Genomic DNA, 15,382 nt, shown 5'->3' with positions numbered 1-15,382 from the left:
CTCCTGGTGGTAAAACTCAAAAAAGTATGAGGGTCCCCCTAAGATCAAGCCCCCCTGAAGTTTTTAACTCTCAAACTTGTCCACACTGAGCTTCTAGCAATCAACTACAGTTTAGGTTTTCTACTCTGGTACTGGTTCTGGAGTTTTCTGTTCCTGGGCCTCTGCTTTGGTAAGTTGGATTTTCTGTATGCACCTGTCTGTTTCTACAGTTTTGGGGACAGTGTTTTGCCCTGTGAGCTCAGTGCTCTGCTGGATCTAGAAAGAGTTGTTGACTTTCAGTTTGTTCACCTTTTTTCTTGTTGTGAGAATGGGAGTGATAAATTCCAAAGTCCTTCTATACCAAGGTCAGAAGTCAGGTTTTTATGAATTGAAAACATTGTCTTCTTGTATTTCATTGAGGATAGCCACTTTAACATCCTTGTCTGTTAGTTCTGGTTCATCTTGGAGTTGGACCAGAATGATTTTCTTTTCTCCTGATAATGTGTTATATTTTGTGTGTGTGCGTGTGCGATATTTTCTTGATTCTTTGTATGCTGGCTACTTTGGGATTATATCTTGGATGTTATGAATGTTAAATTGAGGAAATTCTGGACTATGTTATTTTTATCCAATAAGTACTATTTCTTTATCTTAGCAGCCAGTTTTCTTGGCTGGGCTTGAACAGCTAACTCCTGTGTAGTAGCTCTTGTCTTTGTTCAGATCTGCTGTTTTTGGATGGGCTGTTAATAGTCTAGCCTGTGCAAGTGTTGTTCAGGGTTTAGTCAGAGATGTGGGTAATCAGGGATTAGGGATCTACTCTTTGGGTCTTTCTCTTCAATGCTCATGATTTCCTGGATTCTTTTTATCTGGTTTTTCAGGTCTGAATGACTGGGTTTTTCACACATGCTTATACTTCTGCTGTGAGCACTTGGGCTTCACCTAAATCCAGACTAAAAGGCACATCATCTCCTCTCCTTCAACTGAGTGCACAATCTGCCAGTGTCTGTCTGCTTCTCTTCACTCATCAGCACCTTCTGGGTGGCAGTTATAGTCTTAGTTCAAAATTTGTTCTTTTGTTTTGCATTTATTCCATACCACCATAGTTAGGATTCAATTACAGATGTAATTGAATACAGAGCTTGGGGGTTCCCTCTCTGGCTGTCTTCCTTCTGGGATTCCCTCACTTCTTCAGCATTTTCCCAACTCACCTTTTCTGGTTCCCTACGCCACGATTATGTCGGGTTTTTTCTGTGTGTGCCCTGTCCTCCACTAGCTGCTGTTCATCACAAATGCTGCACTTAGCCCCAGGCTAAAAGCCATGGTGAGTAAAACTTATTGATATAGTTCCCTGTCTCTATTCCTCCCAGCAGTTGTGAGTTCCCTGTGAGAGTCTGTATGCTTTTGCTCACTGTCCAGTACCTTCAGTTCATTTCTTTCTATGATACGTAGGTTTTGTGGTTGTTTTTTGTGTGTATATGTGCGGGGGACGGAGAGAGTCCTATAGGTTCTGAGTTTATCATATCCAGAAATGGAAAGTTTTGAGGAATACTTCCATGAGGGCAAAAAACCAATTTACTGAATAACCTCTTAGAATCCAAGACCATGTGCTCCTTTAGGGAATGTTGGTAAGACAGAATCCTGTGATGTCCTAGCCTCTTGTTTTCCATACAAAAGGGAGTAGGGGGCAGAGACATTTTAGAGATAAGCAGAATCCTTTAAGGGCTATGAGCAACCTATATGATCCCACCTCACTAAGTTGTATTGAAAATAGAATAACTTTTCACCAAGCCTGGAGATTTTTAAAAAACCTATTTAGAGCTGTTTTAAGTCAAATGCTAGATTCTACTCTGCTTAGTACAATGCTTGTAGTAGGTATTCAGTAAATGTTGTTTCACCATAATAAATTACTCACCATTAATAAATTAACTAAGAGTGAGCATTTTGATTATCTCAGAAATAAGAAAATTAAAGAAATATATTTGTATATTTTTTCTTCTTGTACTCATGTAGATATGCAGCTGATATATTTCAAGCCATTTTAAATAAGATTACTTTGTCCATGATATACTTTGTTATATAGTGCTATATAAATGCGTTTGGGAGGAAGTCCCTGTAATGGTTATTTCTTCTCACTCATTTGCTGAAGAACTGTAGGGAATAGTGAGCTAGATAATTAAATAAAGTTCGTTTTGTAGTTTCTACCTGATATGACAGCCAGAGTAAATGAGATTATTAACTTGAACACCTTAAGAATGCATACAGTAATTAGGAGACTTATAGAAATCATCAAGGAATTTACAATGATAGAAGAGCAAAGAATTAAGGTTTCTCTAATGATGGGGTTAAAGTGTTCTGCGTGTATGTCTGCACACATACAAAGTATAAAATTCATGAAAATACAACTCACAATACTTTTGGCTCATTATCCTCTTGTAAATTCACATGTAAGAGATTATGTGGGGTCTTGATAGCGTTATGGTAAATCACAGGCTGTACTGTAGGTGTTACTCACTATTGAATGGGAATGAGATCAAAGCAGCCATGTTGGCCTGTCACTAAAATGAGAGATTTGGCATTGACTTGTCAGTGTGGTTACTGTAAAAGAGATGCAGTATGGAGCTATTTCCTAAGATTAATCCAGGTATTCAGCATCATAACTCAGAAACTCATTCAATTCTCTGCCCTAAGTCTCCATTTACTTAGTGCCGTAGGCAGATTGGTGGACCCTGAGAAGGCTTAGGACTTTGAAGGGGCTGTGGTAGCTATCTTGCTGTTGGCTCTAGTGACCTGTAGCTATGGATCCCCCTGTATGCACCCCTTTTCTGGGGTTGAAATCCAGTGCCCCAAAGCTGCTTTGAGGCCTGAATTGCATGAGTGAGCACTCAAAATGTGAAAACAATTATAGACCAGAATAACAAGGTAAGGCCAAAGAATGTCTTTATGGATATTCATGCGTGTTGCCAGCAGGATTCAGTTTTTTTCCAGATGATTCTGAAAGATTCGCTTATAATTTAATGAATTTATATTTGATTCTTCTGAGCATCCAGTTACCTTCCTATTGGTTTTGTACCAGACCACATCATTTTATGTCCCTTTGTCCTACCTATCTCTGAGGTAGATGAATGCTTCAGTTCAACGGGTGGTAAGGGGCTGTATTTTCACGGGACTTTCCTTGTGTTTCACAGTGTCTGTGTGATAAGAAGGACAGGAAGAAAATCTGTTTTAGAATAAACTGCATGAGGTGTTAGAATCCTATAATGCTTATTATGAAGTTTGGTGAAATGCTTTTCCAAAGAGAATTTTCTCCTCAAATTAGTAGCTATCAATAAATTGGTATGTGGGAGGAACCTTCCTTAAGATTGGTGTTCCTTGGTAGCTAAAGCAAGACGTTGCAGACATTTCAGAAGCAGTTTCCAAGGAAGTGAATAGATGGTGAGGTAATTTTCTTTAGTACTTGTATCCTGATAGTCTCCAGAGGATTTGAAGCTGTGAGTTACAAAATAGACTGATTTGATCTCCTGGGGATATTTGCCAGCTTCATAATTGCACCGAGATTTTTAATGAAAATAAGTGACAACACGATGTCTTTCCCTTTGTTCTAGGAGGGAGGCGATTCCTCGGTGATAAGGAACAAAGTGTAGGTTTTAGTTTGGAAGACTTGGAAAACCAGACTTCTTATAGGCCAAACACAGCAGTATATCTGTGATACGGTTATGCAGCCACCAAGTTGTGACTACTTGTTTTATTGAGATAGCCTTGACAAAAGTCAATTAGACTAAGCAACATGAAGGCAGGTTTTATGTTATTTTGGTAATCAGACTCCTGGCACGATGCTTGACTGTGGTAGATCCTGTTACATTTTTGTTAGAAGAATGGGAAGTCTATTGTGTTGCAGTGTCCTAGGTTGCTTGACGTGTAGACTTTCCCTCCTGCCCCTGGCAAACAAGTCATTTTTCAGGACTCTCAAGTGTTGCCTGGTCTGTGAAGACTTCATATCTTTTCTGGTTACCACTAACCTGACCATTCTTCCCTTAATGTATCCTTTACTTCCTTTATAGCATCTATGACATTTTAATTTCATTTTTGATGTGTATCTGCCTCTTTATACCACAGTGAGGAGCTCAATTAGTTTGTTTGTTTACCCTTGGTATATTAGTAGGAATGAGTTTGGCTGCAATTAGCAGAAATGCAATTAATAGAGGCTTAGATAAGAGTGTAGTTATCTCACAAAATTAGTTTGGAGGTAAGCAGTTCAGGGTGGATGTCTTCAAGGACACATACCTTTCTGTTTTTCCAACCCATTAAGTTTAGCATGTGGTTCTCATTCGCATTATTGTACGATGGCTATACTCCACACCTCACATCCGTATTCCATGCAGGAAGAAAGAGGGCAAATGGCAGAAGGGTTTGCAGAGGTATGTCGTCTTGAAAACAAGACTCTTCCCTTACATCACATTGGCTAGAACTGGGTCACATGTACACCCTTAGTTACAAGGGAGTCTGAGAACTTTTCCAGCCCTCCTCCTACAGAAAGGCTGGGGGGCAAAGGCATTGTGGATGGCATTTGTGTAGGTAGTCTACAGTTTCCTGTTGATGATTGGGGTCTCCCTCAAAAATGTCCTGGCACATGTCCAACCAATTATGTCACATATTGAGCATATTTTAGTAGTACGCTTACCATTTTAAATCTCAAGAACAAAATCTGTTTCTTTGCTATTTCTTCAGATTCTTTGCATCTATTTTAAAAGTGTGGTCTGGCTCTTGGTTTCAAATTAAACTTACTTTGGCCATTTTCAAGATGAAGGTTATGGTCAGAGATGGAAATAAGCAGTAGTACAAGAGAATGTGGTTCTAGGAACTTGGCCCCAGCAGTATGGAAACCATTTCCCTGTAAGTGATGGACTCCATAAATAGTCTCTCTGCTTCCTAGGGTTCTGTGATTTCTAGATGTCCTTCAATTCCTTTTTCCTTTTATGAATTGCATTTGACAGAGGGAGGGGATGCAGCACTTAATGGGTCCCCTTATTTGTAGTGTGAGTATATTTAATTTCTGTATCAACACATAGTTTCTGGGTGTCCTCTTTAAACTGGTTGGAATGAAGCTGAGGGCATCTGGGAACCCTTAGGACCCTCTACTCCTTGCTGCTGCTGCCCCCACTCCTATTCTCTACTGCCTTCTTAGGGCACTCCTTCCTGTGATTCGTGACTTTATTTGCATTCCTTATTGTGTTCTCTAGATAGTTGTGAATTGTAATGTCTCTTTCTTTATCCAAATATATGTTTTTTTCAGCCATAAATTCCCTTGTCCTTACTTACGGCAGCAACAGGGAAACACTACAGTCATATCTATTAGACAAATCCCTTTCCTCAGAGACCAAGCTTTCCTCCACAGTCCTTCCCTTTAGTTGTTCTAGGAAAGGCAGGAGGTTTTCTGGAGGTTTTCTGAAGCAGTTTTTAAGTTGCTTCTAGGAAATTTATATCCATTTTGGTAGTGGACAAATTTTTTTCCTTCGAAGGCCACATATATAAGGAGGAAGAGATCAAATAAGGGCCACACATGTAAAGATCCTACTTAGAAGGTAGTTCTTTTGGGTAGAAGTTTTATTTTTGAGAGAAAATGTTCTTCATCCATGCTTTTGCAATTAAAAACAGAGCATAAATGCCCCAAAAGAGCAGAGAGCACAAAATTTTAACCAAAAGCTATAGGTTTATAAAAGAAGAAATACAGCTAGCTCATATATACATTATATATAATCTGTTCAACCTGATTGTGATCAAGGAATTGTAAACTAAAGCAATGAGATACCATTTTTCATCTATAGAATTCACAAATTTGAAAAACAAAATGCTCATACTCATTGTTGACAAGTGTGAGAAATAGTCTTTAAAAGTTTTTTTTTTTAATTATAAAAGGTTAGGCATACTGAAAAGTAGAGAAGCCAGTATGATGAAAACTTCTATGTCTACTATTTTATTTATTTCGAATCTTTTTTTAAAGGCCTAATCCTCCCTAATCTGGTTCTCTTTCTTCCTCCCTCCTTCCTTCACTGTCAACCTCCCTAAAGCCAACCTGAGACAGCCACTTTCTGTAAACAAGCATTCTCGTATACTGGTGGTAAAAATGAAATTGCTTTAAACTTTCTGGAGGGCAAGTTAGCAATATGTATCAATCAACCTAGGAATCTCAGAAAACAATAAGATGTGCATAAAAATATAGGTGGGTACATATCAACATTATTTATAATAAAGAAACAGAACCATCCTAAATGAACACCAGTAAAGCACTGGTTACATAAATGATAACTATTCATACAGTGGATTATGAAGTAGTGATGAAAATTTATGTGTGTTCCAAGTTGTCTGCCCTATGTATATATCATTGAGTAGAAAATATTTCCCATACATGTCATGCAAGAATCGGTAGTCAGTGCAATGGTAAAACATAAAATTTGGTTTTGTGTTATGAACAGTTAAAGTAGAAAAAGAAAGGTAAAGGGGAAAATGGAAAATTAAAAGATTGGTTGAGTTTATAATGAAAGAAAGTGAAGTCGGCAGCTGGTTTGTTTAGGCTGTTCAGGGGTCTTGGTGTCTTAGCCATCAGTTATTGCGTGTTTTTTCTCTGTGTCACCTGGGTGCAGAAAGGCCAAGTGATGGCTTCATCCCTCAAGCAGCTTGTGATCTGGGGGAGATAATACACAGAAAATTGGTGAACAAACAAGAGAGAGTAATATTTGACAAATGAGTACTACAGATTTGAATGCTATAGAAATTCGGAGGACGGAGAGATTATGTCCTGCTGGGCTGATAGAGATGCATTTCTAAGGAGGCAGGAAATTATACTGTCATTAATAATGACTTTTGGATTCAAATATGCCAAAAGGAAGGGACATCATATTTAAATGAAGGGGAACGGTATGAACAAAGGCTTGGAAGTGGGAAAGTATATAGTATTTGTAGACAGCTGGCTTGACTTGATTTGTAGGATTCTTGTTGGAGTGGAAAAACAATTAACAGGGACCAGTACTCAGCCTAGAATGTCACCCTTGTCTTCAGACCTCTGATGCAGCTTTGCATGTAGTTGTGTTTGTTGCTTTTAATTGCAAGTCGCAAAAATGTCAGTTTTAGTATTCGAAAATCCACTGTAGGACATATGGAATTAAGCTGAGAGCTGAAAATTTTCCATTCTTGGTTCACTACTATAGTGGGGACAGCATTAGAGTGAGAAGCAAATCTAGGATGTGCTACAGGGTCTACCAAGCAGCAACTCTGCAGAGTTTGGTTACAACCAAACCAAGCCTTGGTTTCCTCATCTGTAAGACAAATATGATATTATTCACCTTACTGAATTCATAGGGTTTCTAATGTGCAGATCAAGTAAAATGATATAAAGATTCTTCTTGACGCAGTGTTGGAAGGGCAAAAAAAATCTTCAGACAGAACCCCCTCTGTACCCTCTGCTCCCTCAACCTCAACTCTGATGAAAAGGTATGTAACTAAGGGAAATAAAGGATTTATAGAGAAATTTGCAGCCACCTGAAAATTGAGTACTGACATGACAATAGTCCAGAAAAATGTTCCCCCACCCAATACCAGAATACTTAGTGCGTTGTCCCCAGACAGTTGGACTCCAGTATAGATTTGGGGGTTGCTTTTCAGCCATGATTATATTGTAACAAACATCCTCTTTTGTTTTGGCCAGTTGGTCCCAGGGCTGTACTGATTTGGTAAACTCACTTGACAGGCATTCACAATGTATTTCCGAGGTGTAGTAATTCTGAGGGACCCAAGGCTACCCCCAGATGAACTATAGTCCCTCATCCTTAATTATTTAGTGTAGAATGATATTCTGAATTCTCTTGGCCCTTGGGTTTGCTTATCGGCATTTTTTCCAGGGCTGCCACTCTTTTTTGGCTAAGGGCCAGCAGAGTGAGTCAGATCATTTAGGATTTGTTTATAGAGTGGCCATCAGGATATTTGTCAGAATCAGCCAGGTGCAGTGAGTTTCCTTTGGCATGGGCATTCCTCTGGGCCTGGTGTGTTTTTGATTGTATCTAGGAAGTTTTAGGAAGCCATTTGAGTGGGTCCATTTCTAAATATATTATACAAATGTAGAGTACACTGCTTCTGTGCTATCTTGCCATTGGCCTACTTATAACAAAGAAACTATTGAAATTGTGTTGTAAAGTGCCTTATACTAGGGACTTTCCTGGCGCTCCAGCACTTGAGACTCTGTGCTTCTGTTGCAAGGGGGCACCGGTTCAATCTCTGGTCGGGAAACTAAGATACCACATGCCATGTGGTGCAGCCAAAAAGTTCAAGACAAAACAAAACAAAACCTTATAGTATTTACCATATGGATGTTGAAGATATTGTTCATTACAGTATGACACTTGGGATAATTTTTCTCTCTAATCTCAAAATCATAAGTGATAAGCCTTCTAGGCAATTGGTTTGTTTTTATCGTAGGAATGCCATGGCTTATGTAACTAATAGTGTTTTTCTCTTGGCATTAGCTACTAAGAGGTTTATCTCTTTCTTTAACAAAGACACAGAACCTTTCAGCAAGTTTTTTGTATACAAATCTTAGTTCTCTCTCTTGAGGCTATATTATCCTGAAACTCTTCTATTCTTGATTTTTCCCTTTGTCACATTTTCCTCAAATGCTTTTTGTTTTTTAATTTTATTTTATCTTCTTTTATTATCTGATTTTATATGGATCATCTTTAAGTCTTTCCAGAACTAGGTAGGGTATGAGTAAATAAAATTAATTTGATACTGAAATGTTAAGTTTAATGTGTTGAAATGGTGTCTGTTATTTATTATGACTTGGTGGTGATGTAGGATGCCAACGTAGGTGATCTGCTGAAGTATATAACAATTGAACTTTTAGATAAGATAGCATGAGAGGTAAAGCAACAAATGATCATATGCCTACAATAACCCCTGCAGTGAATACCTCAAGGTATGCACAAGTTATATCTGCCCTTTCCTGTCAAGCTTCTCAAGTCTCAGTTCATTTCACCAGGAAGCCTTATATAGAAGAGGAAACCCAGTTCCAGATATTTCTCACAATTCACTAAGTAACAAGAACAAAGGAGTAGCACAGTGCACATTCCTTGATCAAGATCAATTCTCCTGGGCTTCCCTGGTGGCTCAGTGGTTGAGAGTCCACCTGCCGATGCAGGGGACACGGGGTCGTGCCCCAGTCTGGGAAGATTCCACATGCTGCAGAGCGGCTGGGCCCGTGAGCCAGGGCCGCTGAGCCTGCGCGTCCGGAGCCTGTGCTCCGCAACGGGAGAGGCCACAACAGTAAGAGGCCCGCGTACCTCAAAAAAAAAAAAAAAAAAGATCAATTCTCCCATACCCACCCTATATGATCCAACTCTTTCATTGCCATATCATCTCTGTTTTAGCATGGGAAAACTCCAATTTTTGTAGTCTATTTCAGCTAGGTATTAAGAAGCAAGCTGATTAAATTAATTTACACATGTGTGAAGAGTTGATAACTCCCTCTGATTTTCCTAGTAATATATGCTGGTTTGCCACAAAGGATAAGATAGCTCTATCTCTAGATAATCTAAATCCAGTTTCTCCCATTTATCTGTCCCAAGGCAGTAATCAGAAATGAGAATAACAGTTTATATTTTAAAATATACACTGCTACATTATTTATGACAGCAAAAAATAGAATCAGTTCTTAATGGCTGCATAAATTTTTATTGTATGAATGTAACAGAGTTTCTTTTATTTGTCTTTTTTTTAAACATCTTTATTGGAGTATAATTGCTTTACAATGGTGTGTTAGTTTCTGCATTATAACAAAGTGAATCAGTTATACATACACATATGTTCCCATAGCTCTTCCCTCTTGTGTCTCCCTCCCTCCCACCCTTCCTATCCCACCCCTCTAGGTGGTCACAAAGCACCCAGCTGATCTCCCTGTGCTATGCGGCTGCTTCCCACTAGCTATCTATTTTACGTTTGGTAGTGTGTATATGTCCATGCTACTCTCACTTTGTCACAGCTTACCCTTCCCCCTCCCCATATCCTCAAGTCCATTCTCTAGTAGGTTTGTGTCTTTATTCCCGTCTTACCCCTAGGTTCTTCATGACCTTTTTTTTTTTCTTCTTAGATTCCATATATATGTGTTAGCATACGGTATTTGTTTTTCTCTTTCTGACTTACTTCACTCTGTATGACAGACTCTAGGTCCCTCCACCTCACTACAAATAACTCAATTTTGTTTCTTTTATGGCTGAGTAATAATCCATTGTATACATGTGCCACATCTTCTTTATCCATTCATCTGTTGATGGACACTTAGGTTGCTTCCATGTCCTGGCTATTGTAAATAGAGCTGCAGTGAACACTGTGGTACATGACACTTTTTGAATTATGGTTTTCTCAGGGTATATGCCCAGTAGTGGGATTTCTGGGTCGTATGGTAGTTCTATTTGTAGTTTTTTAAGGAACCTCCATACTGTTCTCCATAGTGGCTGTACCAATTTACATTCCCACCAACAGTGCAAGAGGGTTCCCTTTTCTCCACACCCTCTCCAGCATTTATTGTTTCTAGATTTTTTGATGATGGCCATTCTGACTGGTATGAGATGATATCTCATTGTAGTTTTTTTGTTTTGTTTGGTTTGGTTTGGTTTGGTTTGGTTTTTTCGGTACACGGGCCTCTCACTGCTGTGGCCTCTCCCGTTGTGGAGCACAGGCTCCGGACGCACAGGCTCAGCGGCCATGGCTCACGGGCCCAGCCGCTCTGCGGCATGTGGGATCTTCCCGGACCGGGGCACTAACCCGTGTCCCCTGCATTGGCAGGCGGACTCTCAACCACTGTGCCACCAGGGAAGCCCTCATTGTAGTTTTGATTTGCATTTCTCTAATGATTAATGATGTTGAGCATTCTTTCATGTGTTTGCTGGCAATCTGTATATCTTCTTTGGAGAAATGTCTGTTTAGGTCTTCTGCACATTTTTAGATTGGTTTTTTTGTTTGTTATTGAGCTGCATGAGCTGCTTGTAAATTTTGGAGATTAATCCTTTGCCAGTTGCTTCATTTGCAAATATTTTCTCCCATTCTGAGGGTTGTCTTTTGGTATTGTTTATGGTTTCCTTTGCTGTGCAGAAGCTTTTAAGTTTCATTAGGTCCCATTTGTTTATTTTTGTTTTTATTTCCATTTCTCTAGGAGGTGGGTCCAAAAGGATCTTGCTGTGATTTATGTCATAGAGTGTTATGCCTATGTTTTCCTCTAAGAGTTTGATAGTTTCTGGCCTTACATTTAGGTTTTTAATCCATTTTGAACTTATTTTTGTGTATGATGTTAGGGAGTGTTCTAATCTCATACTTTTACATGTACCTGTCCAGTTTTCCCAGCACCACTTATTGAAGAGGCTGTCTTTTCTCCACTGTATATTCTTGCCTCCTTTATCAAAGATAAGGTGACGATATGTGCGTGGGTTTATCTCTGGGACAAAGTTTATTTCTGAATAGTAGAACATTTAGGGAATGATTAAATTATGGTACATGAATATAATGTAACCATCAAGAATCATGTTTATGAAATATTTTATTTCATAGGAAGATTATTATGTATGAATGAAAAAAGTTGGACACAAAATGGAGTATCATATGAGCTCAATTTGTTAAAATACAATTTTGTATTTTTTCAATAAATTTTTTATTCAGTAAATTTTGCATGTCTAGTGTGTGTCAAGTAGAGTGATGAGTGTGAGGATATAGAATCAAACAAGATATGCATGATCCCTGCCAGCATTAAACAAAATAGGGCATGATTATGAAATTAAATCTCCCTTTGGGGATTGGTGATTTGTAGTCAAATGTGATTAAGCTCATTTTCTAGTTTGTGGATTCTCCAGGACCTTGGTTTCATTTCTCTTCTGCTTTTTGTCTGGGAATTCATAGCTCTCCAGTTCAGTTAGATTGAGTGGTAGAATTTAAAAATAATAGCAACAGACAATTCAAGCCTAACATTCCGCATCATCTTGAGATTTTTATTTTTTTTAACCTATGTGGTCAGTGCTGCCCAGTGGCATCAGTATAATAGCTTCTTCTAGAAATCTATCCTTGTGAGTTTGTGTGGGCTACTTCTGCAGGAGAAGATACTAGTTTGCAAAGGAAAAAAACATTTTTTTAGTTTTACCTGACACGAGCCTTTATAGAATGTGATTCTTATTGTTGGGTCGCATTGCGAACTTAATTTTGTTCTCGAGACAAATTTCCTTTAAAAAAATTTGAATGATGCTTATAGGAAATGGACCTTTACTCAGAAATAGTTTTTATTGAAGAAGGTATAAATGTTACTTATTTAGGAAAGTCATCCTGCAAAATAAACCTTCTTTAGAATTGAGGTTAATGTTTTAATTTAATGTTTAATGGACTATGTCAAACCATTAAATTTTGGTTCTCCCAGTAGCTTTACTGTAATATCCTTGAACATATTCACTACAATGATACACTTTGTTAAATAGTGATGCAACTTATTACATGTCATAGAAAGAGCTCTTCTTCTAAAGCCTTAGAGGTATATCAGATTTGTTCGATATACTATTTGTTATGATATTTCAATGCCATTTTTGTCATGTGCATACACAGTAGGATAGTGGGAATGTTAAAAATGTGAGAACGGATTTTTTTTCTTGTTGAATTGTAAATGTTGAGCTCTTGAAGTTATTTAGTATATCTGACCTCATTTATTTAAAAAAATTGTAAACCTGAATTACTTATATGATCACATTTAAAGCACCAGTATTGTTGCATTTAGGGCTAAGATTTTGTGCTGTGGTTTGCCTAAGGTAATACAACCAAAGCCACATTGTTTATTCTTCTACTTTTTCACTCACACATGGTGTCCATTATGCATTGATCTTGTCCAGCAGTATTAACTTTCTTTAACTGATTGTTCTGCTATCTGAAGAGTTGTATTAAAATTTAATCAGTAAACTAAAAATAAGCAGCTAATGCCATAGTGCATTTTGGTAACTCATAAAAGAGAAAAAGAAAGTGAAACCTAATGTGGGCCTGTGAGGTTAAAGGAAGGTGAGTATGTATTTATTGGCTATTCAAAGATATATGTAAATTACAATTTTTTCTCTCTGAGAAGTGTAATGTAATGGGACCACACTTGTAGGTGATACACTTTTCCACTTGCAGATATTTACTGTTTTCCCTACTAGCACTAAACTGCTCTGAATTATATAGCACTATATAATAGGGGTAAAGCCCATCTGTGCCCCTTGTTTTCCTCAGAAAAGCTTTTCTGGACAGTGACTATGGCTAACATGGTTCTTGAGTTATGTCCTGTGTGTGCTGCACTTCCCATCCGCCAAAACGAAGCAAATCCTACCCACATGCATCATCTTCATAGTAGCCTCTCCCTTTTTGTCTCATTTCCACGTTGAAGGTTCTTTCTGACTTACTGCTTTTCTTGCTTCTCTTTTCAAAACATTTCTAGATTTAGAAGAGGTACCTAACCATATTCCTGCTGTTAGTTCTAACTTTCCTTTTATTTTTGATGGCTCTCTTCTGCTCAAAGGTACTTGTTTTCACAATACCACAGAGAACCTATTAGTTTAGAAAATTATGGCATTTTGCTCATCTTAAAAGTAATATTTGCTTAAATGGGCAAAAGATTTGAATCAGGCACTTCACATAAGATGTCCAAATGGCCAAGTAATGTTCAAAAAGGTGTTCAGCTTCATCACTCATCAGGAAAATATGATATGATACCATTAACACCCGCCAGAGTAGGAAAGATGAAAAAGACAATACCAAGAGTCTGTGAAAATGTGGAGTAACTGGAACTCTGCACTAGTGCTGCTGATAGTGTGTATTGGTCCAACCACACTGGAAGAGTGTTGATCAGGTAATGAGTGGAGCTGAATATACGCATGCCTATGAACCCATTAATTCCATTTTTAGGCATAGACGCAGAAACAGTTACATACATTCATAAAAAAACAGGTACAAGAATGTTCATAGCACTATTTGTAGTAGACCTAAACTTGAGAAAACCCAAATGTCCATCAGTAGTAAAATGAATACATTAACGGGGATATATACCTATCATGGAATTGGTAGTGAGAATGAATGAACCATAACTACATGGAACAATATGGATGAATCTTATAAACATTATGTTGAGCAGAAGAAGCTAGATCCAGAAGAGTATACACTGTGATTCTACTTATATGAAGTTCAAAAACACTCAAACTTCATCTATGATGTAAGAAATCAGGCTGGTGGCTACCCTTGCTGTGAGGTAGTGACTAGACAGGAGGGGGGGTTGGGGGGGCTTCTCGGGTGCCAGTATTCTGTTTGGTGTTCTGGTCTGGGCACTGGTTACATGGGTTGTGCTCACTTTATGAAAATTCAACAAGGAATATACTTACGATTTGTACACTTTTATGTATGTATGCTTTATTTTAATAATATTTTATATAAACGAATAATAAGTACTGTATTATTTATCTACTGCTACATAACAAATTACCCCAAAACTTAGCAGTTTAAAATAATAATTATCTCCCACAGTTTCTGAGAGTTAATGATCCAGCAGTAGCTAAGCTGGGTGGTTTTAGCTCAGGGTCTTTCACAAGGTTGCTAACAACATGTCAGCTGGGACCTGCAGTCATGTGACACCTCGAATGGGGCTGGAGGATCTGCTTCAAGGTGGCTCAGTCACCTACCTGTTGACAGAGGCCTCACTGAAAGCTCCTTATATTACCACAGACTGGGAAAAAGGAAAACCCCACAGATAACATTTATTTGCACATTTATTTATTTATATACCTATATGTGTGTATAATGTTTTTACACGTTTAAATGTATTTAATGAATTATAATGAATACTGTCATAATTTTTTTCTCCACTCAATACATTGTGGGCATCCATTTTTTTATGACTGGCTCATCTGTAGATCTATTTCATCATTTTTGCATATAGTTTTACTGAGGTATAATCGACATACAGTTGACATACATGCACATAATTAAAGTGTACAACTGGATAATTTTTTGTGCATGTATACACCCATGAAACTGTCATCACAATCAAGATAATGAGTAACTTCTCACCCCAAAAAGTTTCCTCCTGTCTCTTTATCATAATCCCTCCTCTCATTCTTTTTAATGGCTGAAAAGTTTTATTTACATATGTAAAGCATCTTTAAAATCCACACTTAGGTAGGCTCACAGGTAGCTCAATCTGATTTTTTCTTTAAATTGTAGAACTCTCACCCCATTTGGAGGAAGAAATCCCCCTCTCCCAGTCAAGAGCACGTAAGCCAGATTGCCTGGGTTAGAATTTGAGCTCTGCCACTTTGCACACTGTATGACCTTTGACAAATTGCTTAATTATTCTGCATCAGATTCCTTA

At 38.1% G+C, this 15,382-nt stretch overlaps 1 protein-coding gene across 5 annotated transcripts in view; it reads left to right on the top strand.

Moving 5' to 3' along the window:
• PRRG1 (proline rich and Gla domain 1) overlaps nt 1–15,382 on the top strand; it is a 135,261-nt gene that overhangs the window by 32,614 nt on the left and 87,265 nt on the right. The window contains exon 2 of one of the 5 annotated variants that reach the window (XM_060137803.1): nt 15,235–15,285. The exons of 2 other annotated variants lie outside the window; for them this stretch is intronic. The gene's annotated coding sequence lies outside the window, so the exon portion shown is untranslated. Of the gene's footprint in view, nt 1–1,042; nt 1,301–7,431; nt 7,465–15,234; nt 15,286–15,382 lie in introns of those variants that run through there. 2 more of the 5 variants (XM_060137802.1, XM_060137804.1) reach the window with 2 other exon arrangements.

The sequence above is a fragment of the Lagenorhynchus albirostris genome, chromosome X (genome assembly GCF_949774975.1).
Source record: "Lagenorhynchus albirostris chromosome X, mLagAlb1.1, whole genome shotgun sequence".
Lineage (NCBI taxonomy): Eukaryota > Metazoa > Chordata > Mammalia > Artiodactyla > Delphinidae > Lagenorhynchus > Lagenorhynchus albirostris.
The sequence above is the reverse complement of the archived record's forward strand: the minus strand, read 5'-3'. Positions and strand labels throughout refer to the sequence as shown.